The 22,863-nt window shown below is 40.5% G+C and overlaps 1 protein-coding gene across 2 annotated transcripts in view; it reads left to right on the top strand.

Moving 5' to 3' along the window:
• The window catches only part of TAF3 (TATA-box binding protein associated factor 3), a 173,741-nt gene that overhangs the window by 103,021 nt on the left and 47,857 nt on the right, over positions 1-22,863 (top strand). The window lies entirely within an intron of this gene.

Raw genomic sequence — 22,863 nt, 5'->3', positions numbered from 1 at the left:
ACTCCTCGTTGTCCCACACAGCCCCCCCACTGAAGGCATCCCCAACCAGAGTGGCATGTTTGTTACAATCATGGAATCTACATTGACATGTCATTATCATCCAAAGTCTTTGGTTGACATTAGGGTTCACTCTTGGTGTTATACATTTATAGGTTTTGACAAATGTGTAATGACATGTGTTCACCATTATAGTACCATACAGAATAGTTTCACTGTCCAAAAAAATCCTTTGTGCTCCTTCTATTCATCCTTCTCTCAGAAGGGGTCAAGAGCTGAAAACCAGAATTATTTGAAAGTCTGTAAGGTGCAGTGACCCTTAGGTACTCATTCACTACTGGGTGACTGACCACTTCCCCATCAATCTGCACAAGATGAGGAGTTCATTTGCTTGTGTTTGTTAATGGGCAACAGTGAGTGAGTGAACTCAGCAGAGCACAGGGTTGACTCTCCGTACGGAAATTGGAACTGAGGTGCAAGTGTATTCCTACCTTACAGGAAATCAGAGGAGCCTTCCCTGAAGACACTGAGTAGTCCCAGAGAAAATACCCACTGGTGATACCATTACTGTTAGTGCTTCCTTGTCTTAAAATGAAGCCCACCAGTCAGCAGAGTCCCAGCTGTGCCACACAGAGCTTCCAGCAAACTTTCTATTGACTATTTAACTTTCTGTTGACTCTTAAGTCAATAGAAAGACAGCCAATAACTACCAGACATTGGAGGAAAAATAACCAGCATGAAAAACAGAAAGAGAGACAATAAACAGGAGAGAACTCCAAAGGTGCACAAATGTGTGCACACACCCACATAGACCCCTCAGAGAGATAAGAGCAGGAACTGTCAAAGAGGAATAAACAATCACAGAACAAGAACAAGTTGTTGGAAACTGAAAGTATGGTGATCAGAGTAAAACGCTCTACAGGGGCGTTTTAAGATAAAGTCAGGGAAATCTAAACAGTTAAATTGAGAGAGGAACAATAGAGGAGACAAAAGTTAGACAACTACAGAACCCATTGGAAGGTCCTAGAGCCTACTGAGAGGAATTCCAGGAAGGGAGAACAATATGAAAACAAAGGAAATGAAATTATCAAAGAAATAATACAAGAAAATTTCCCAGAACTAAAGGATATGAATCTCCATATTAAAAGGGCCTAAATGGTACCCATAGCAATGAATGAATAAAAAATGCACACCAAGGTACATTATTATGAAAGAGGCCATCAGAGATCAAGAGATAATCATACATGCCTAAAATCACATGCAAAGGATTGCAACTCGTAGTGGTGTCTGGCTGAAGGAGCACTGTCTTCTAACTGAGTGGTACATGCCATTGAAATTGAGAGTGAAGTCATTTCAACCTTAGCTTCTGTATGCAGCCCAGCAAGCAGGTGACAGGAATAGAACAGGAACATCTTAGACATGCATGGTCTGAAAACATTTACTTCTCACACAGCTCTTATCAGGAAACCACCAGATGATTTGGTCTAATTCAATAAAATAAAGTATTTGAGCCCTCACTATGTCTTTTCGCATGATGTCATGCATATAATAAATAGCCTATGAATACTTAGAGATTGGCAAAAGATTCAAGGAACAAAGATGACTTAAGGCACAGTTTGTATCTTTGACAGACTTTGAGCTTTCAAAACCTGAGTGACGCAGGTAAATAACTGTATAAAACATAATAAGCTCAAGTATTCTGAGAAAGTTAGAAACTGCTATGGGGATTTGGGGAATGAAGAGGTCAAATTAGATTAGAAGAAGGGTTTCATGAAGGAAGTTATTATTTGAGACCGTTCTTGTAAAATAGATGAGATTTTGATAAGCAGGTATGGGGGGAAAAAGCTTTCAGACAGAAACAATATAACCCAGAAGCACAGAATTGGAAAGCTCATGACTTATTGACTAAGTAGTTCGGTGCTGGGATGAAGGAAAGTTAGGGGGGAAAAGAGTGAAAGTCAAGGTCAAACCATATTATAGAGAGCCACAAAAATCTAGCTGAAGGTTAAAAAGGTCATCTTCAGTTTCGTAGGCAAAATGGGAATCACTGAAAGATTCCATCTGGAGAGCTTTCTTTCAGGACAGTTAATTCAGCAGATTTATCATGTTTTGCCTGCTAGATAGAGCTCATTGACCGATTGAAAGTCTTTCTATGTCCAGTACTTTCCTTCCCTCTTGGCATTGACTCAATATGCAATAAATATTTGTTGAACTAAAGTTTAAATGAATGTAACGAAAGAATTTCAAGAAAGAGTGGTCAGCAGTCCACTTACTATATAGAGATCAGACAGGATGAGGATTATTTGTAATGAGAAATGAAAAAGTCCCAAGGGACCGTGGGAAAGCATTTCCAGGGAATGGTTTGTCAGTCAGATAGGTAACAGTTTTAAGAGTGAATGAGTGGTGAAGGGGAATGGTCAAGTAAAAATTTATTCTTCAGAGCAATTTGACAAAGGACCAAGAACCCCTCTTTTCTGATCTGACAGTCCCCTTGCCTCGCTGTGTTCTGATTTTTTGTGTGCGTCTTTCCTGCTAGACTGAGTTTCTTGGGTAGGAAATACCTTTCCTGGAAAGCAGTAAGTTTTCAAGGAATCACAAATAGGTAAAAAAGCATTAACTTGAATTGGGTAGCAGTGTTTTTGTCTTGGCTGTCATGATACAGAAGCATTGAACTTATTTGTAAGCCATGAAGGAGAAAGAAAGAAGTATATGTGGGATCTGGTATTATGTTCTTACTTTCTTAAATTAAGTAAGATTTTACTTTCGAATACTGTTTGTTTTTAATAGGCCCATCTCAGTTACTTCTTGTCATTTCCCCCAAAAGTGTCAAATTGACTGCAGCTGAAGAAGTCAGGAATATTTGTTCTGAGGTCAGTTTCTTCGCAAATGGGGTTGTGTCCTGTCACTCCACTTCAGTTATAGCTCAGAAGGTGACAGGTTCGCATTTTTACTAAGTTCTGTAACGTTCTGTTAGTTACATTCTTATAACTCGTAATTCTGATTTGGTAGAGGTCTCTCTGTGAGAGTCCGGGGGAAAGGAGAGTCCATGTGGCAGCTGTCCGTGGTGATACATAAATTGCGTTTTATAGTTCTCAGTAGGGCTTTCCATATAGAATGAGTATACTGTATAAATACTGCTTATCTGAAAAGATACTTAAGGTAAATATTTTATCACATGTATTTCTAGCCTATCTGTTCTAATTAAATTCCACTGGCATTTTTAAAGGATTTGTCTCTGGTAGTTCAGGGTTTGTTTCAGCTGAAAATTATAATACTTTTTTTCTTCCAGCCAGAAACATTTTAAAAATGTATCTTCATATTTATATGATACTGCCTCATGGAAGTAATAATACTATAAAACATTCTTGTTGATGGGCCTTTAAAACCATACGTTTGTCCTTTCTTAGTTAAACGAAGTTCCAGAGAAAGCGTTAGAGGATCTGTTCAAGTTCTAAGTCATTGCCACCTGAGAGGATCCTGGGGTAGGTCCATTTCAGGCTTTCTGGGAGGATTGTACACACAGATTCCCAAGAGGAGCTGGGAGTGCATATGTCCCGTTTCAGGTGGGCGGCCTTACTCTGCCCCCATGGAATGTGGTTATAGAATTCTAGATCTTCTGACATTTTAGTAAAGGCAGGAAATTTAGATTTGGGAGGAAGGGGGATGTTTCTGGATTCTTAAATCTTGGCAGCCAATTAAAAATGTTTAAAAACATCATGCACCACCCCTCTCAAAAAAAAAAAAAAAAAAGCTGCTTTCAGGCCCTTGGGTTGACCCTTGGGATCTTCTGGTCTCAACAGGAATTTGACCACCAATCACAATCACCACTGCTTGGGTTCACGCCCTGTCACCTCTCTCCTGGGCTACTGCAGTCACCCCACAGCTTCTCTCTGTGACCGGGTTTGTGCCCCCAAAGTCTTCTCAACACAGCAGCTATTGTGATCCTGCTAAAATCAAGTGTCAGCACTGCTCTTGTAGCCCTTGTATCCCGAGGATAACAGAAGCAGGCTCATGTCAGCCTCACCCTCTTGGGTTCGTTCTTCTTCTGGATCCTGGCGCTACAATTGCAGGTCCCTTGGTGGCTCTCTGAGGCCTTCAAAGAGATGAGAGAGAAAGAAGAGGGAGGGAGGGACAGGGAGAGAGCTCGCTCGCAGATTTTTCTAGCTGTTCTCTGGTTGGGCTTCATCGGAGCAGCCTGGTCAGCCAGTGCTAGCAGCAGAACTCCTCTCAGTGGTCTTCCTTCCAAAACCTAGTGACTTTCTATAGGGGAGAGAACCTAGAAGAAGATGTGAATATAAGAAAAAGCAAAATGAAATGCTGACATCTAGACAGAAGCAAGCATAAGACGTATGGTAATGAAGGTAAAGAAAAGGTGGTGAGAATTCAAATGTCCTCCCACCAAAAAAGGAGAGCAAGAGAGTCTGAGAGGGGAGAGGCTTGGAAAGCGAACCAGCATGACAAGCATTCAGTGCGGGTATTACATTGTCACATACAGAAGTGGCACTTAATGTCCCTTCTAAAGTGCTCAAATTAACCATAGTGAAGCTATCGCTTACTCAGCAAATAAGATCTCACTGACTTCTTGACATGGATTGAATGCCTGGAAATACTTAAGGCATTTCACAGAGAAGGCATTTCCCTGTGTGGGCTTGCCATGTAAAACAGACTGTGCGAAAAGAGAAAACAGCAAATTCAGGGTAGAAGCTAGTCAAGCCAGTTGATGGGCTAGTTGTCTTTCTTTTCTCTCTCTCTCTCTCTGGCTGAATTTTTTACTCTACCATTTAGCCAAAGCACTATGGAGAATATTAAGTCCATATGGTAATGATTTGTTAAATATTTATAATCAAAATTAGTCATAAAATGACAGGAGAGAAAGATACCTTTTTACAACAGCACACTTTAGTTAGTTCACTATGTCAGGTCTTAGACTGAAGGATCCATTATGGAGGAAGCCCATCCGCATGGGATCTCTAGATTCCCATCTGCACTGCCGTCTAATTATTAAAGCACGCACACACAAGTGCACAACACATGAGTGTGGGTAAAAACATGCTGTCACCCCATCCCCGTTTATTTCCCAACCTGCACTGTCCCTTTATCCTCCCTTTTTTTTTCCCCCGTAGCATAGATGTTTGGGATTTTTATTTTCTATCCCCTTGAAGCTCGGAACTCTCTGTTTCCATCACTGTTGTATCCCCAGTGCTAGCAGGAGTGCCAGCCACCCAGCAGACATCCACATCATCGTTGAGTGAATGATTGTTGTAATAGAACAACTTTATTGGGATATAATTCATGTACCGTACAGTTCACCCATATGAAGTGTACAGAGCTCACTGGTTTTTAGTATATTCATAGAGCCATGCAGCCATCACCACAGTCAATTTAGAACATTTAGAACATCCTCTCCTGCAAATAAACCCCATACCCATTACCAGGCATTCCCCACCTCCCCCAACTCCTGCCAGTCCTAGGCAGCTGCTAATCTACTTTCTGTCCCTATAGATTCGCCTCTTCTGGACATTACATATAAATGGAACCATGTAATATGTGATCTTTTGTGACTGGCTTCTTTCACTAAGCGTAGTGTTTTCAAGGTTCATCCAGGTTGTAGGATGTATCCAAACTTCATTCCTTTCTGTTGTCAATAATATTCCATTGTACGAACATACCACATTTTGTTTATCCAAGAGTGAATGAGTTGTTAATAGCAAATGTAGTAGTCCTAAATTGATATCGCCTCCCTACAGAGCATATTTCTGACCAGTGCACCCCCACCCCATCCCCAGTCTACCTTCTAGTAAAGTCTCAGCAAAGACCATGTAAGTTTCATATTAATCTAGAATAAATATGATTCGATGGTGCATGTTCTGGAAAAGTGTGACTCATTTTTATTCAGCAAAGATTTGTTAAACCTAGTGCCTATCATGTCTTAGGTACTGTTATATATACTAGGGCTTCAGAGTGAGTAAGTCAGGTTTTCTGACTCACAGGCTAAGAATAGAAACAATGATAGAAACAAATGTCTCTTACTCACAGGGGAGGGAATTATTGCCGGGAAAAGAAAAGGAAGGAAGCTGATTGTCAGGTGCCCTCCATTTGTTAGATACTATGTTAGGGTTTTCACAACAACCCTGCAAAGTATATGTTAGAGAGGAACATGTAACTCAGAGAGGTTAAGGGCTTTGCCTAAAGTCTCAGAGCTGATACTTGTCAGAATCACACTTCTAACCTGGGGTCAATTTGATTCTAGGACTCTTGTTCATTTTTGTGTTCTGTGGAAAGAAGATGAAAGCGATCATTCTCCAAGGAGAGGGTCGAGTCAGGGTTTTTCTGAATTCTTAAGATGTGTCTTAAGTATCTTCTTTAAAAAAAAAAAAAGTCTTCTATAGTAAGGAGGGCATTGAAATTTTCTTCTATACTGCAAATGTAGGGAGAGTTGTATGGACAGATACAGAGTTACGAAAACCATTGAAGATTTTTTTTTAGCTGAAGAGTAGGCGTGATTAACGTCCTTGATTTCAGAAGATAATTCTGATGACAAAGTAGATGTTGGATTGGAGGCAGCAAGAAATTGGAAACTAGAAGACCAGTTAGTATTTCATTTTAGTAATCCAGGCAAGAGATGGTTAAAATCTGGGCTGTTGACTAATTATAACAACTACCTTTCATTGGTCACTTTGTATGTAACTAGCTATATCCTTACACAAACCCTATGACATAGATATTAATCCAGATCATCCCATTTTACAGATAAGGCTTAGAGACCTCCCCAGGTTCACACAGGTCGCAAGCAATGAAGACAGGATGTGAAGTCAAGCCATCCGACTCCCAAGCCCATGTACTTAATCACTGCCTTATGTTGTGTTCTTGCAACCAGACAGAGAAATGGAGCAAAGTTAGCTAATTCGACAAATGTATATGTGAGTAGGGGATTTAAAATCTATTCTTGTGAGCACACTGTAATCTAGGGGAACTACAGATTCTGGTTCTAGGGTACCAGGTTTCTGTGTAACTCTGACCCCCACTTCTCCTTGTTAGTACACAGTCCCCTGTAGGCCCTAAGTGTTTGTTCCTTTTTGGTATTTTCTCCCCTGCTTTATAAACTGCAATTTTTTTGCAGCTATTTCTGATACTGTTTCTCTGGTTTTCTTTTAATTGCACATAGTCAACCACATATTCAGTCTTTTTCTTTCTGCTTCTCGGTCACCTCTTGATCCGTACCTTAAAAACTTCTAGTCTCCAACCCAACTTGTCCTGATGGAATTCTAGACCTGCAAATCCAGCATGGTGGCCACTAGCCACAGGGCTCCACAGAGCTCTGGAAATGTAACTCACCTGACTGAGGACTGATGTTTTAATTTCATTTAGTTTTTATTGTATTGTATTATATATTTAGTATTTATTTAGTTTTACTTAAATTTAAAAACTGATGATTTATTCACTATTAAAAAATGTCTATGTATGTATGGAACAACTGAGGTATGTACGTTTACTTTTTCAATTGTAAATGTTGTATAATTACATTCAAATCAAGTATTTCCAATGAAAATTTAGCATCTGAATCGGTAAGTGCTGTAAGTATAAAATACACCTCATATTGCAGGCTTAATATGAAAGGAAGCTAAACAAGCTCATTAATAATTATTTTCATATGATTATATGTCAAAATAATACTTTTGATATATCGAGTTAAAATAAAATTGGTTTTACCTACTCTTTTTGATATTTTAATGTGGCTACTGAACAATTTTTTATTCTATTATGTGGCTTGCGTTATATTTCTGTTGGACAGTGCTTTTCTTACTATTTATTTCTGAAATGCCTTAGACTCTGTTTACTTTTTAGTATTGCAGACTACCTCATTTTAAATGATATTTGTTTCTCAGTTGGCAAATTTCATGTGGATAAGCATTTTGAGGCTCTTTTACTTATTTGAGTTCTTTCTAAGATTTTATTTATTTGTCAGAGAGAGCGCGCACAAGTGTGAGCACAAGCAGGGGCAGAGGCAGAGGGAGAAGCAGACTCCCCACTGAGCAGGGAGCCCAATGTGGGGCTCAGTCCCTGAACCCGGGGATCATGACCTGAGCCAAAGGCAGATGCTTAACTGACTGAGCCACCCAGGCATCCCTTACTTATTTGAGTTCTTAGCACGTGGTACCAAGCACATAGTAGGAAGCCTCTCTTTTGCAAACTTTGTCCACGTGGCTTCCAAGCCACATACCATTCTTCGCTTTCACTACCAATTCCATTCTAGGTGCCAGGTGTGTCTGAGAGCCACCAAACTTGGACACTGCCAGACACAAAGTTAATACGGCCTTGAAAAGTACTTTTCAGTGTTCTTTGAGTTGAAGGCTTACAGATGGTAGATGCCCAGTAAACATCAAATGCGTGTGTGCCTCTTAGCTTTTGTTCTTCTGTGACAACTGAAGTTCTAGAGGAACTAGAGGCAAGCAAGAGTTAGTTAGGGGGTTTTCAGCTTTCTATTAGCATGTGCTCTACAGCAGTTACTAATGAATTTAAAATCACTGTCCTAGCATATTCGTCTTTTAGCAGAAATAGTCAAGAAGTGATGTATCTGACTTGTTTTGTTTGGAGGATAAGTAATTAAAAACAACTTTACCCCTTTGTAGACCACGTTTGAGTGAGGTTCTTTGTACTTTGAAAATGGGATGGGTTTTCTTGTTCTATCTGCAATTGATATTAAGAGAAGAATACAAAACCATAAGTCTGTTCATGAAATATACCTTTAAGATATCTGCTCATTTTTAAAATGTGTGTGGGGGGAGGAGAGAGAGAGAGAGAGAGAGAGAGAGAAAGTAACTTATTTAGGCACGATTGTCAATTTGCTTTTATTTTCTATCTACTTATTGCTTTGGATAAACATACTGGACTACTGCCAAAAATTCAGGTGGCTGAATACTAATTTTGCTGAAATTAGATGAAACAGCCATCCCCTGCCAATTTTCTGTCTAAATTATGCAAAAATTTGACTCTTGCAAGACATAAATCTGGTCAAAAATAGAGTCCTAATTTTCTAGTTAGTCACTAAGACCTTCAAGAGACTAATTATTCTTGTTGCAGCTTTTATTTTTTATGTAAGAAAAGAAATCAAAGAAAAATGAGATGCAGTAAAAGTTACTAGTCATTTTTCTCACGTGACCCAAATGTAGATTTGCAGTGTTAAAGAACATAACATTCTTAACTTGTCTGATACAGAGCAGGAGTGAACCTCAAAAAACAATTAGTGCATCTTTCAAACGTACGATAGTTATTGAATAATTACTCAAATAATGGTCAGTAAGGGAATACAAAGGGTTATCTCTTAGCTAATCCTCAAGTAATGGAATTGGTGTATCTCTGATTTTTCCCTTAGCCTTCCAGGGTTTAGAAGAATGAGACAATAGTGATTATGGGAACTAGAGGGAGCCACTGGAGGCCAGCAAGGAAAGGAGGCCTTATCTTAAGCAATTAATCAAGAAACTCATATTGTGGGACAATTATTCCGAGCTAATTATAAAATAGCTTTAGAGCCCCAGGTCTCGAGATCTTGTTTCTAGAATTTTGTCAAGGTCATTTAGAGCACCAGGACAGTCTTTCGTTAGAGTAAAGGTTTGGTTAACAATATATATTACTCTGTACCTAGGCATATCTGCAACATGAAATGTAGCATCAGACAACTTAAACGTGGTCGTAATTTTTTTACTTTATTTTCATTTTTGTGGGAGTAAACTGTCAACATAGAGTAAGGTATTATCCCAAAGACAAACAACCTTTCTTAAGTGCATAGGCCACTGGCATGTGTCTGTTTCCTTTACCGTGTAAAAGTTAGATAACAGTGCTGACCATGTACACCTGTGGGGTTTGGTTTTTGGGGTTTTTTTGTATATAGTCATTTCATATGGTAATTGATTTCCTATTGGGTGTGGTTGTTTTCAATTGGATCAGTCATTTTAAGCCTCATATTACTGTTTCATTTTCACCCCCCTGCCTCCCCGTTAGTGGAATAGGTTGTTTTCTGGTTCTTTTGTGTGTCTTATCTGATAGTGGATCTTGTTGCTCTGCACAGGGAGCATTTTGAAACCTTTCCTTGGCTTTCTGTACCTGCCTTTCTCAGTCTTGTCCTTTCTTTTAACCAAGCTTCCCTGCTCATAGGCGGCCAGTGGCTTCCCATTGTGCTCGGACACCGTGGACCGCTGGGCACGGAAGACAAGGAGAGCTCTGACTCTGCGCGCCAGCCTCCTCCACAGGCCTCCCCCCAGCACAGTGCCTGGCTCCCGTGCGCTGAACACGCGAGTCTGTTCCCACAGCAGGGCTCGCCTTGCTCTCTTCTCTCCCCAAATATGCCTGTGCGAAAGGTCATCTCATGGCCAGTCTTCTTACGAATCTGGTCTCAACTAAAATATCCCTTCCTCCATGACTGTTCTTTCCAAAGTAGCCCTTCCCTGCCAGCACATGATCTATTCTGTTTTATTGTCTTCTTAGCACTTCATCACTATGAATTTCTTTTGTGTTTATTTGTTGCCTACCCGGCCTACCAACAGGTAAAGTCCATGAGAAGAGAAACCTTGGCTTTTGTTTACTTACATCTGTATTGCCCGTTGTACAGACTGTCACAAGTATTTTTCGGGTGAACAAATGGATGAGACTGCTTTAGTGTGTGATAAACAACTTGCCCTCCAGCCTTTGCCTCCACCACTAGACTGAAGCTGTTCCCTCAGGACACTGGGGACCTACTTCATATTCCTTTCACAGCTGCTGGAGGAACCTTTCTCCAAAACAGATCAGGGGTGCCAAGGTAGCTCATTCAGTTGAGCATCTGACTCTTGATTTCAGCTCAGGTCATGATCTCAGGGTCATGAGATAGAGCCCCACATTGGGCTCTGAGCTCCGTGTGGAGTCAGCTTTGGATTCTTTGTCTCCCTCTCCTGCTGCCCCTCCTCCCTCTAAAATAAATCAATAAATCTTAAAACAAAAACAAAAAAACAGATCAAACTTATAAAACCAACTCTTCACCATGACCCGTGAAGCCCCATCTACATATCCAGTCCATCACATTCCCTCTGACTCTCACATTACACTGGACACACTGGTTTCCTTTCAGTGCTTCAAACATAACAACCACGTTATACATATGGCTGTTCTCCATGCTGTTCCTTGTGCCAAGAATACTTTTCCTCTGGCTTGTCTCTGACCAGCTGTTCCAATTATTCAGATCTGTGTTTAACCAATATTAGGATAGTTTCTTCATTCTACCAAAGACGATGGCACTCTTTCTCACTACTGCCTCCTTAATTGCTATCTTCTGTGATTTTATCCTGTTTATTTATTTCATAGAACTTATTGTGGAGCGTAATAACTTTTGGGGGGTTGTGGTATGCTTGATGCTTTTGTGATCTTTGGCACAATTGAATACTCCTTTCTTGTTGAAACCCTTTCTTGTACTTGCCTATATTTTCTCTTCTGGTTTTCTTCCAACTTACTGGCTGGTCAAGCACTGTATATTTCCTCAGGTGACCTGTTCACATACTGTATATTTCCTCAGGTACCTTTCTTACACCCCCAGCTTCAGCCACCCTCGTGGGAAAAACCGCATGGTCGTTACAAGCTTTTGCTCGACAAATATTAAGGGCCTCCTCTGGGTTAGCTACTGTTTTAGACACTGGAAATACAATCTAGAAGATACAGCCCCTGCCCTCAGAAGGCTTACATTCTAGTGGGTGAGACAAAAACAGCTGAGCAAATAAATAACAATGTTAAAGGGGAGTGACTGCAATGGACATAAAACAGGGCACAAAACTGCCTGGGAGGCAAGTAGGTCTCAGAGGGCGGGTGATCAGAGAAGACCTCTGAGGACGTGACCCTGGAGATGAGAATAAAATGAGAGAGGCAGCCATGAGAAGACCTGGAGGAAGAATATTCTGGGCCATCAGGAGAGTACTGGGAAGCAGCACAGTGAGTTTGAGGAACCCCAAAGAGGCCGGTGTGATTGGAGAGGAGGAGCAGAGGGTCAGGGTGGGACAAGGTCCTGATAGGATGTTAGAAGTCACAGTAAGAGTTGGGATTTTAATCTCATTATGACTCGAAGCCATTGGAGGCCCTTGAGCAGGGAGACGATGCCATTCTGCATTTGGAGGTGGAGAGCCCTCAGCCTCACCCATCCTATGGCCTTAATGGTGAGTAGGCACAGTCATGTTAGCTTTTGGTAGTCAGAACTATTTATTTGCAAAGTCACAACGGATGGAGACATTCATCCCTGAGACATTGTGACTTCCTGACATACCTTTCATCAAAGAAAGTTTACGTGAAGTTCCAAGTAGTATATTATTAAATGCAGTACCTCCGATTCTGATTTTTAAGAATTTTTAATTTGTAGTTGAGGTATATGGTAACTTTCTGTTACAAGTTGATTAACCTCTTGGCTCCCCTCCCCTGCCTTTCATCCCTGCCAGGAAAGAGTCGATTGTAGTTTCATAGCATTTTTCTAGTAATTTTTATACTAGTTTGGTGATGTACTTGTTTTGGTGACTTGTAATAATGGATGGCTTCTTGGGGTGTTTTTTGCTTGTTTTGAATCACCAAATTTGAGAGACTAGCAGCAGATTTTATAGGCTATCTCCTAAGTATGAGGATCTTTGGGATTGATGGAATGAGACAATGAAAACCAGAAGCTTAAATACTGATTTTCTTTCCCCATCAAATTTATCATTTGGTACTGAACTGATGTTTCTCTTACCATATCAAACCGGAGTCATCCCGAATTTGGTCTTCTTTCTAATCTTATTCTTTAACAGCCATTGTGTAATTATCCTGAGCCTTACTTTTTTCTGGATTTTGTGGAAATCTCTGGGGTCGTACCTGCGTAGTTGGGGGGAGAGGGAGAAGAGTGAGTACAGGAGTGGCTGCTCCCGGCAGCTGGCTCCTGGTCGGGGCCGGGTGAGTGGAGAGGGTTGCAGCAAAGGGCCTGCCATCACTGACAATCCATGGTCATTGGTCATTGGGATTTCAGAGTTTTTATTGACAGTGCATGATAATCCTATGAAGCAAGTAGGGTCAACAGTATTTTTGTGTGTGTGTGTACAGTGAAAGAGTGTTGTGCTCATCAACACAAAGAACAGGAAAGGGCTGGTTCCTTAAACCAGGATTGACTTCTAGTTCACTGCCATTTCCACTATAATGAAACACTGCCTTAATAATAAAGTATGGACTTGAAATAAAGAGCATGCATCTAAATGCAGAGGTCATGTGCCAGGTCAGTCTAGTAAAAAGGATTGTATATAAGATCTAACTGATGAAGGGATGTCTTATGTAAGTGACGACAGGAAGGGAAAGAAAATGAAGACCATAGAGCAACAACCAGATCACCACTTACCTGCGCCATTCTCGCTGAGTCACAGTTTGTAAGTCCTCCCTTCTTGGGCCTTTGGGTTTTAGGTTTGTCCAGTTTACCGTTGCTTTAATAGTTTAAAACAGTTTCTCTGGGTTCTAAAGAAGGAATATGGTAAGCATGTAATTACAGTTTGGAACAACTGTCATATTTCATTGACCCTAAGACATAATCAATGATAAGAAGCGCCACTCTTTTCTATACCACTAAGAATAAAAAACACAACTGCCAATCAGACTAAGAAACAGTTTTTTCTTATGCTATAAAATGTTACTTTTTAACTGCATCGAACAAATATTTCTGCTTCAAATTTTTTAATGGTTTGTTGTCTGAAACATCTAGGAGTTGCAGTGTCCAGTCATTTTACCAAGAATGACAGGTTCACCCAGAGGCAGGCAATGACCTACATCACTATTATTGTTTGTCCAACAGAAACAAGATGCTTTGATTATAAAACATATCCCAAGTTCAGAGATACACACTTTTTTTTTACATGTTAAGAACTTAGAATCAGTAAAATCTGCTAAATAGTTTTATTTTTCTAATAGTACTATTGCTGAAAAAAATATTTATTGTTATCCTGGGATGATTGCTTAGCAGCTACAGGCAAATGTGGTTCCTGTCTTGGTGGAGCTTAGATGGGGAAACAGATAAAACCTGCACTAAGAATCAGTTAGAAGTTGTGACTCTTTATTTTGGAGATAGGGGATGACCAAAGAATACTCCTTTGAGGAGGCAGTACATAAGGTTAAGATTTAAACGGTGAGAAAGAGAGACAAGCATGGACATAACAAAGGAGGGAGTGTTCCTAGCAGAGAGGAACAGAATATGTGGCTATAAAGACGCTGAGAAGGGAAAGAGCTTGGTAGGTTCCAGAAATTCAAAGAATGGCCATGTGGTATGACCAGAAAAGTTTGTGCATAGCTAGTACTCTGACATCTTGAAACTAAAATATGTCCCAGTTTGGGGTTGGAAAAATGCCTTACCAGATATGGTCACAATGTTACAGTTCTTAAAGCATATTTAATCTTTTTGTTAAATGCCTTCTGAGGACTGGAATTACTTTCAAATAAAATCTTTTATTTTAAACCCATAGTCCATAAAAGTATTTGATATATATAATTAATTATATATAATTGATCCTGATCACGCATGGAGTCCGTATTTGCAGTTTTGCCAGCACACTAAAATGTATACGTAGCCCCAAACTCAGCACGCGTGATGCTTTCACAGTCACTCACAGACATGCGAAGTGTGGCGAAGAACGTGAGTTGCCCGACATGTACGTTTCTAGCTCAGTTCAGACAAGGGGACGCTCTGCCTTGTTGCTTTAGCTCTCATATTGCAAACAAGTGTCCTTTCCGTGATCGATTTGTACCATGTTTTTCTATTTTCTTGCTTTTTGTCGTTGTCGTTGATTACGCTGTTTAAAACGGCTCCCAGGCATGATGCTGAAGTGCTGGGTAGTGTTCCCAAGTGTCAGAAGGCTAGGATATGCCTTGTGGAAAAAATACATGTGTTAGATCAGCTTCAGCAGGTGTGAATTACAGTGCTGCTGGCTGTAAAGAACGAGTTCAGTGTTAATGAATCAACAGTGTATGTTAAATGACATAAAACAAGGTTATGTATTGATCTGCTGACAAAAATATGGTGACAGGAGCCTCACAGGAACCTAACCTTATATTTCCCCTGGGAGCAGCGGTTCGGTTTCTGCTAATTTAGTGTTCACAGCACCTTCGTAGAACAGAACCACCGCAAATGACAAGTCCGTTTTACACGTGTATGTGAATACATGATTAACATGTCGCTGTGTAGCAAGCCGCCCCAAAATCGGATGGCTTAAAGTAATAGCAACTGTTCATTAGCTCACGAGTGTGTGGGTTGGTATTTGGGATTGGCTCAGCTGTACAGTTCTTTGGCTGTGCTTGGTTGTACGTTTGTAATCAGCTGGTCATCACTCAGGTGTCTGATGATTGGACTGGGGCCCTAAGGCATGCACTTCTCATCCAGCAAGCTCACCTCGGCTCATTCATGTGGGGGTGGTTGCAAGTTTCCCATAAGCAGCAGGAGGGCAAGCCCCAGTATACGAGTGGTTTTCAAACCTCTGCTTATGTCTCATTTGCCAACTCTGACCCACTGGGCAAAGCAAGGAGGCTCCCCCTCTTGATGAGGAGCCCATTGAAAAGGCATCGATGTGGAGAGGGGAAGAATTTATCTTCTGGTTTTATACTCTAACTCATATATTAAGCACTTTTGCTGGATTCTTTACATACTTTGTCTTATTGTTACTTGGAAGCCAGAAGGTAGTACTTTCTGTTAACCCTACTTGGCATAAAAGGAAATTGAAGTTCAGAAAGATGAAGCAACTACATAGCCAATCATTGGCAAAGGCAGGTCACAAGTGTCTGAATGATTGCGAAGTTTTTATTCTTTCTCTACTCTTTGCCTTCTGATAGACAAATGACTAATTTGCCTAATTTGTTTGGTCCTGGGGGGAAAAAACAGCAGTAAGATGAGTTTCATCAATATGGGAAAGAAAAAAAACCTGCCATTGTTTGTCTTGGAAAAGAAACTGTGTCACTAGTAAATGTGGTGTGCACGATCTTACTAGTATAGTGAGTTTGAGGAAGTCAGGGCGACGGTGATTTGCAAATGTGTGGTGCTTGATTTGCACGAAAGGCCTACATCCTTGGCATGGAACCTGAGTTGTAATAGAATTTATTCCGAAAGACTTTAAGGAAGTTGATTAAAATATTAGAGATATTGACGTTGTCTGAAGAGATCTTGTATTTATTTCTTTAAAAAAAATCCACAATATTACCATAGCTAGGCCCTATTATGCTATTGTAATCATAGTTGAACCAAGAAGGGTGATTAACGATAGCAATTTATTGTACCTGAGGAGGAGAGAAAATAGGAGATGTTGTCGTTATCATAAATCATATCATAAATAACCAAAAAGAAGCACTCAGAATGCTTGTGTGGTGTCAGCAGCCAGCCCCTTCAGGCCCGTTAGCCCAGGATGTAGCCATAGAAACCCCAAAGTCATATTGTTATCTTAGTCTTGCTGCAGTTATGTGATACAACAGCATTAACATATAGATTAGGCCATTTATAATACTAGGTGTCATTTCAGGTTGGCTTGCTTATATAGCATTTTAGTTTTTTATTGTGCAGAATGTTAGGGAAATAGTGCTTTTTTACAGGTCAGTGTGTGTATAAGTATTTATAACACATCATCCTCACTCTGCTATTAATTTATTGTGTTATTGATTGGTTGTACCATATAAATTGTCACTGCCTAATTGTCTTGTCTTTGCTAGTAATTTCATTTTTTTTAAGTAAATAGGCTAATTTAAAAAATACCTACCCACTTATACACACTGAGTTGTGTTTTAAGGGTCTAATTTCTGTTACATTGTAGACAGCGCAATTTGAAGAATATTTTATGAGGGGATGTAGTTGGGATTTTTTTTAAAAATTTTAGCCTCATTTGGAACTAAAAATAAAATGTTTCTGTGGGCAGTTTTTGTATCGCTACTCTTCCTGTCTTTCCAGGCGTCCAGTGTCCACCTGCCTGACCAAGCCTTGCCCCTTCAGTACCCTGTGCTCTAAACCCTCTCTGTCCCCAGTGTTCCATAAGGTTACTTCAGTTATGTTCCATTTGCTCAGTCTCCTTACCTCAAAAAGTAGGGGAGAGTCGTTCATTTGTTAGCTTTATAGCCTTAAAGATATTGGCAGAAGCATTTTAAAGATGCTGCCTTCGGGGCGCCTGGGTGGCACAGCGCTTAAGCGCCTGCCTTCGGCTCAGGGCGTGATCCAGGCGTTATGGGATCGAGCCCCACATCAGGCTCTTCCGCTATGAGCCTGCTTCTTCCTCTCCCACTCCCCCTGCTTGTGTTCCCTCTCTCGCTGGCTGTCTCTATCTCTGTCAAATAAATAAATAAAAAATCTTTTAAAAAAAAAATAAATAAAGATGCTGCCTTTATCCAAGACGTAAACGTAGTGGTCAGAATGCCAAGCACTGTTGCGTGTAGTCCGTGAAATACTTAGGGGCAGAAAGAGCTCTGTCCTGCCCTTGAGATCATCCCACATGTACAGTCCACTATGTGTGGAAATGACCCCAATAAAAAGATCCTCAGCTCTTACAAGTAGGAGGTCAGATGTCAATACTGAGGTTTGGCAGATGTGAAAACTTAGATGTGAGAGAATCAGTGGGCTGGGCAAGGTGGACTCATGGCACTGGTAACAGAGGCCACACGTGGTTTCAGTCTAGACCCCCCCTCTGTCCTCATCTCTCCAGGTGTGGCTGTATGTGTACCTTAAACCGATCCCTGCCACAGCACTTGAGCCGATGGCCACAAAATGTGGTTGATTCTTAAGGATGGGAAATCATGTCCTATTTGACCTCATACAGGATTGAACAGAGTGCTTGCCACAGGGAGATTCAGAAGACACCAAGCAGACGAGTGAGTGAATGAATGAGTAGTGGAAAGAGTGAGTCCTTCAAGGAACTGGCGACAACAGTATCCAGATAGATAGAAACGTGTTTGAAAAAATATGCATTCTAAACGAATCCTTTAGTGTTTGTTAATAAAAGAGGAATCTCTTATAAAAACAGCAGGATGCATAAACTAGCAAGAAAATAGGTAAGTTTGTGTCATTATTGCTAGAAATTTCTGCATGTATATTTCTTTAAAAAAATCACAAGAAATCTAGTTTTAAATACATTTGATTTTGGTGAAATATATATAGATAGCATTTTATTGTCCCTATATTTAAAGTTAGGAATGCAAGTATAGTTTCTGCCTATTTTGAGATCATGCCACTAAATTTTAAAGTTGCATGCATCTGTGTAATGAGATAAAAAGCTTTCCGTGCCATATGAAAACAATTTCCTTTTTCTCCCCTAATGTCCATGAGCTCTTTAGATTATAGTGTTTCTTTAAAGGCATTTATTATTCTACTTAAAAAGATATTTTGTTCTAAGTCAATATTTATAGAAACTTAGAATTAACCCATTAAAAACCCTTTTGGTGTGTCCAGGCCTTATTGCCTTGTTTTATCTTTTGTTCAAGAAGTTTGGTAAAGAAGCATATTTTTCTCATTATTCCTCTGGGAAATGTAGCGAGTGTGGATTATTTATTTGTGTCATTAACGAAGAAAAATTGGAGTGGAATTTGTAGTGAGTCCCCTACCCGCATCACCATCTGTGAAAGTTTTAAAAAGACGGACATTACCACGGACCCGTCTTATTTCTGATCTGTAAGTAGAAGGGAACTTGACTGTTGTTCTGCCGTCAGTCACACACTGAAGGAAAATGTTAATTCGATGAAACTGGGTGAAGGGTATTCATGAGTCCTTTGTAGTGTTCTTACAACTTTTCTGTAAGTTTGAAATTGTTTCAAATTAAAAAGTTAAAAAATAATTCTACGATCAAATGTTGACCTGGAATCATTGATTGTTTAAATGAAAAGACACCTGAGAGATCATCTCTATCTCCTTCTTTTTCCATACCTTATGATAACATATGGAATTTGCTACGAGTTAAGTGTCTCTTTTAAATTGTATTTCTGACCATGGTGATAAATTTGCGCTGAGTCATTCACGATATTTCCCATCATTTCCTTTTTTTGACAAATGAGAAAGCATACCACATATGCAAAACTCTGGCAGGATGAAAAGTTACTTTTTAATATGGTAGGTTTTTCTTAGATTGAATTATAGCATGTATATAATTTATAATTATAGATTGAATTATAGCATATATATGTAAATTTTATTGAATTTATATGAAGAATACGGTTGTTGGTAGTGGGCATGAGCCTTTAGCAGAAACTTGACATTTTTTTTTAAATAAAGGTTCCTGTGCTGGTTTAAGTGTGGTTCTTTGTGCGTCTCTTTTCTTACTGTCAATAGCTTTTATTTCCCAGACGTGTAGGCGTTATATCATAATTTATGGTATTCTTTGAAGAATGACAGTACTAATGATCGGTTATAACAGATATCACAGTTTTGAATAAACTCTCACACAAAGGATAATCAAATCAAAAGTCTTATCACCGTTAACGGTAGCCAAATTTTAACACAAGCAGAATAGAAAATACCAGTTTTATTAATAATTCCTTACGATACCTTTAGCAGCATAACATTAACACTTGCCCAGAAGCAGCTTCCCTCACTTAAAATATCTGTTCTCCTTAAAAAGTGTCCCCAGCCGTTCTGGACTGCTTCCATTGCAGGTTAGGGTCATTAGACCAGGCGGAAGAGGTGATACCCATTTGACCTAAATGCTAACTCAGGACTTAACGCTGTCATGCGGAGTTTGAAAGATTAGAGTAAGGAGAGTTGGGTTTTTTTTTGTTTGTTTGTTTGTTTTTGTTTTTTTATCTTCTCAAAAAGGATTGCAGGGTTAACTTTATAATGTATATCTGTTATTGATCGGTGTTATTATTTAGTAGTTGAATATTGAACTCTAATTAGTTGTTCTGCCCAAGAAAAACAAAGAACAGGCCTTTCATCTGGATGACCTATAACAAGCTCTCTGTTAGTCCTGGAAGTTCCCTTTCTAGGGATTGCTTCCATTAGAGTAATCCCTCTGCCCCTGCCCCTCCCAGGGCATCCACCTACGGCCCTGTCTAGGGGACTCACCCTCCCAGAGCTGACGTAGCCCCAGATGCACCTCCAGAGGTAGGAGAACAAGACAGGCTTTAGCACATCTAAAGGCCCCTGCCTAAGCCAAACCTTCCTCTTTCTGCTTTGGCATCGCTGGGATTTATGAACCTCTGTCAGGTAGGAGGGGGCTCTTTGGAATTCAGAAATAAAACAGTAATGAGTACTCTGAAATGTTTTCTTCATTCACTTGAAGAATATCTTAAAGCTCTCTTCTGGGGCGCCTGGGTGGCACAGCGGTTGAGTGTCTGCCTTCGGCTCAGGGCGTGATCCCAGCGTTCTGGGATCGAGCCCCACATCAGGCTCTTCCACTATGAGCCTGCTTCTTCCTCTCCCACTCCCCCTGCTTGTGTTCCCCCTCTCGCTGGCTGTCTCTGTCTCTGTTGAATAAATAAATAAAATCTTAAAAAAAAAAAAAAGCTCTCTTCTTTCTCATTTTTGATGTTTGCCCATTAGCAGTTGAGAAGATCCAAGGTCTGTCTTGTCATTCTGATAAAAGATAGGGTTGGAAGGGGCCGTTCAATTTTTCTGACCAGAGTAGATCTAGGACAGGAATCTAAAAACTTTTCTGTAGAAGGCCAGATAGTAAATATTCTAGGCTTGCTCATTGCTTATATAACCAGAGTACGGTAGAGCCCAAAGCGGGAGGCTGGCCATTTTCCAGTTGCTACGAAAAAGTGTCACGGAAGAGGGAACACGTGATTGGAGGCTAAGAAGAGAGAGTCACCGAAGTGTCAGGGGGGGTCCTTCCAGGTGGAGGGAGCTGCACATGCAGAGGCACAGCAGTGTGTCCTTGAGGAGCTGCAAGTGAGTCTGCGCGACAGAGTGGCAGAGGGCCCAGGACGCAGTGGAAGGTGAGGTGAATCACGGAATCAGATGATGGAGCGCCGGATAGGAGGTGCTGGAGAAATTGGGTTAATTTTACATTTTAGAATACTGGCTTTCATCCTGTTCTAGCCTCACAACAAAAGCTTTTGTGGAAGCTCAGCAGGTAAAATAGATAACCTTAGGGGTAACCATTCCACTTAATAGAGAATAGGGGACCCAGTCTGTACTGTGCGGTACTTCCAAAGGGGTTCCACAGAACCCTCAGGCTCCAAGGAACTCCTTGGCAAAGTAGTGACGTAGGGACCTATGAAAGGTTCTTGAGATGGGGAGTCATATGCTCGGATTTGTGGTTTCGGAAGATCAGCATAAGGCAATGTGAAAGATAGGAGCTGGAGGCAGTGACACTAGTTAGAAGTATGGAGAAGAGGTGTTGAGGATTCGAGCAAACGGTAGTAGCAGTAGGGAGAGCATGTTACAGGAAATGCAGTAGAAAACTGTGTTCACAATGCAGAAATAGAGAAACAAAGGAAAGAAGGCGTCTGGAATGATGTTTCTACTTAGGTGCTTGGATAGGTGATACTGTCGTTCTCCAGTCATGCTAACAGTACTTTGTCTCAAATTTGTCTTGTGCCAGACGTCATTAACCGTTCACCCAACTCCATGTCTAGGGCTTGAGCTAATTAATAATCATCTTTCTTCTCTACTTCCTTATTTCTCTTAATGACCGCATTGCTCACTGCCCAGGGCTCAGAGCCTTGAGATGGTGCTTGACTCCTTTCTCCACTCTTAGACCTAATCATTTATTAGATTCCATTCATTCTACCGTCAAAATCTCACCTACCTCTATTGCTTCCTTTTATTACCACTGTTCTAGTTCAGACCCTATTGCCACTTACCTACATCATTTCAGTAACCCCTAACTTACTTGTCACATCTCCATTATTATGTTACCTCCCATCCATCATGTATGTTCCTGCCAGAAGAATTTGCTGACATATACCCTCAGATTTTTCTTCCTTGTCTAAAACTCTTCACCAGGTCCAAACTACCAGTAGAATAAAGATCATTTAGTTTTCTCTGGAATTCAAAGCTTCTGGGGTCTGGATGCAACCTTAGTAAGCTCACTTTGTACTCTTCCCCCTCTTATACCCTGCTTGCCAGATGAATATTCCCTGGCCTCCTGTGTTCCATCTCCATCTCTTCACCATCTGTTCCTTCATCCTGTGCTTCCCCATTCCTAGTCTGCAGATATCCAAAGCACTACCTAATTGGTGAAATCTTCCTTAGATCTTTAATATTGCAGTAATCTTTCTGCTTTGAACTGCTGTAGCTCTTTATCTGTCTTATGGGGCTAATCACTTTCTATGTGCTGTACACATACACTGTGTCCCCATGCTTTATTAATATGTGTAGAGAGAAAAAATGTGATCTTAAAGCAACTCAGTCAAGTAGGCAGGGCCAGTAACATTAACCCCTTTTGAAAGGTCAGGAAACAGGCTGCAGGGGTTAAGAGATTGCTCAAGGCCTGTTGCTCTCTAGTGCCAGAACGCTGGCGGAAACACCATCCCTCTAATGCCAAAGCCAATACGTTTGCCCTCGCACCACACTGTCTCTCAAAGTGGCTGAACGGCAATCAAGCAGAAGAGAAGACGTAAGTAGTATATGAATTGTATCCAGGTTGGACACTTGTATTTTCTCAACTCCAAGAATTAACATTTGTTATAAGAGTCCTAAAAAATGTATGCTTTTTTGTAATTTCTGAGGTAGTAGTCATATAATAACCCACCTCTTGATCTTCAGCGGTATGGGGGTGGGGGTGCACGCGTATGCATACCTGTACAGAAGAGGAAGAAGGAAGAGAAAGACAGTATTTAGTCAGGTTAGGAAAATAATTAAGGAAGGAGGAGACAGGAAATACTTAGCAGACTCCAGCTCCTGAAAGTAGGGCCAAACCACTCAAAAAGAAAACAGTCTGTCTGGAT

Source organism: Ursus maritimus, unplaced genomic scaffold, assembly GCF_017311325.1.
Source record: "Ursus maritimus isolate PB19 unplaced genomic scaffold, ASM1731132v1 scaffold_31, whole genome shotgun sequence".
In the NCBI taxonomy this organism is placed as follows: Eukaryota; Metazoa; Chordata; class Mammalia; order Carnivora; family Ursidae; genus Ursus; species Ursus maritimus.
Note: the sequence above shows the minus strand (reverse complement) of the source record. Positions and strands in the feature narration are given on the sequence as shown.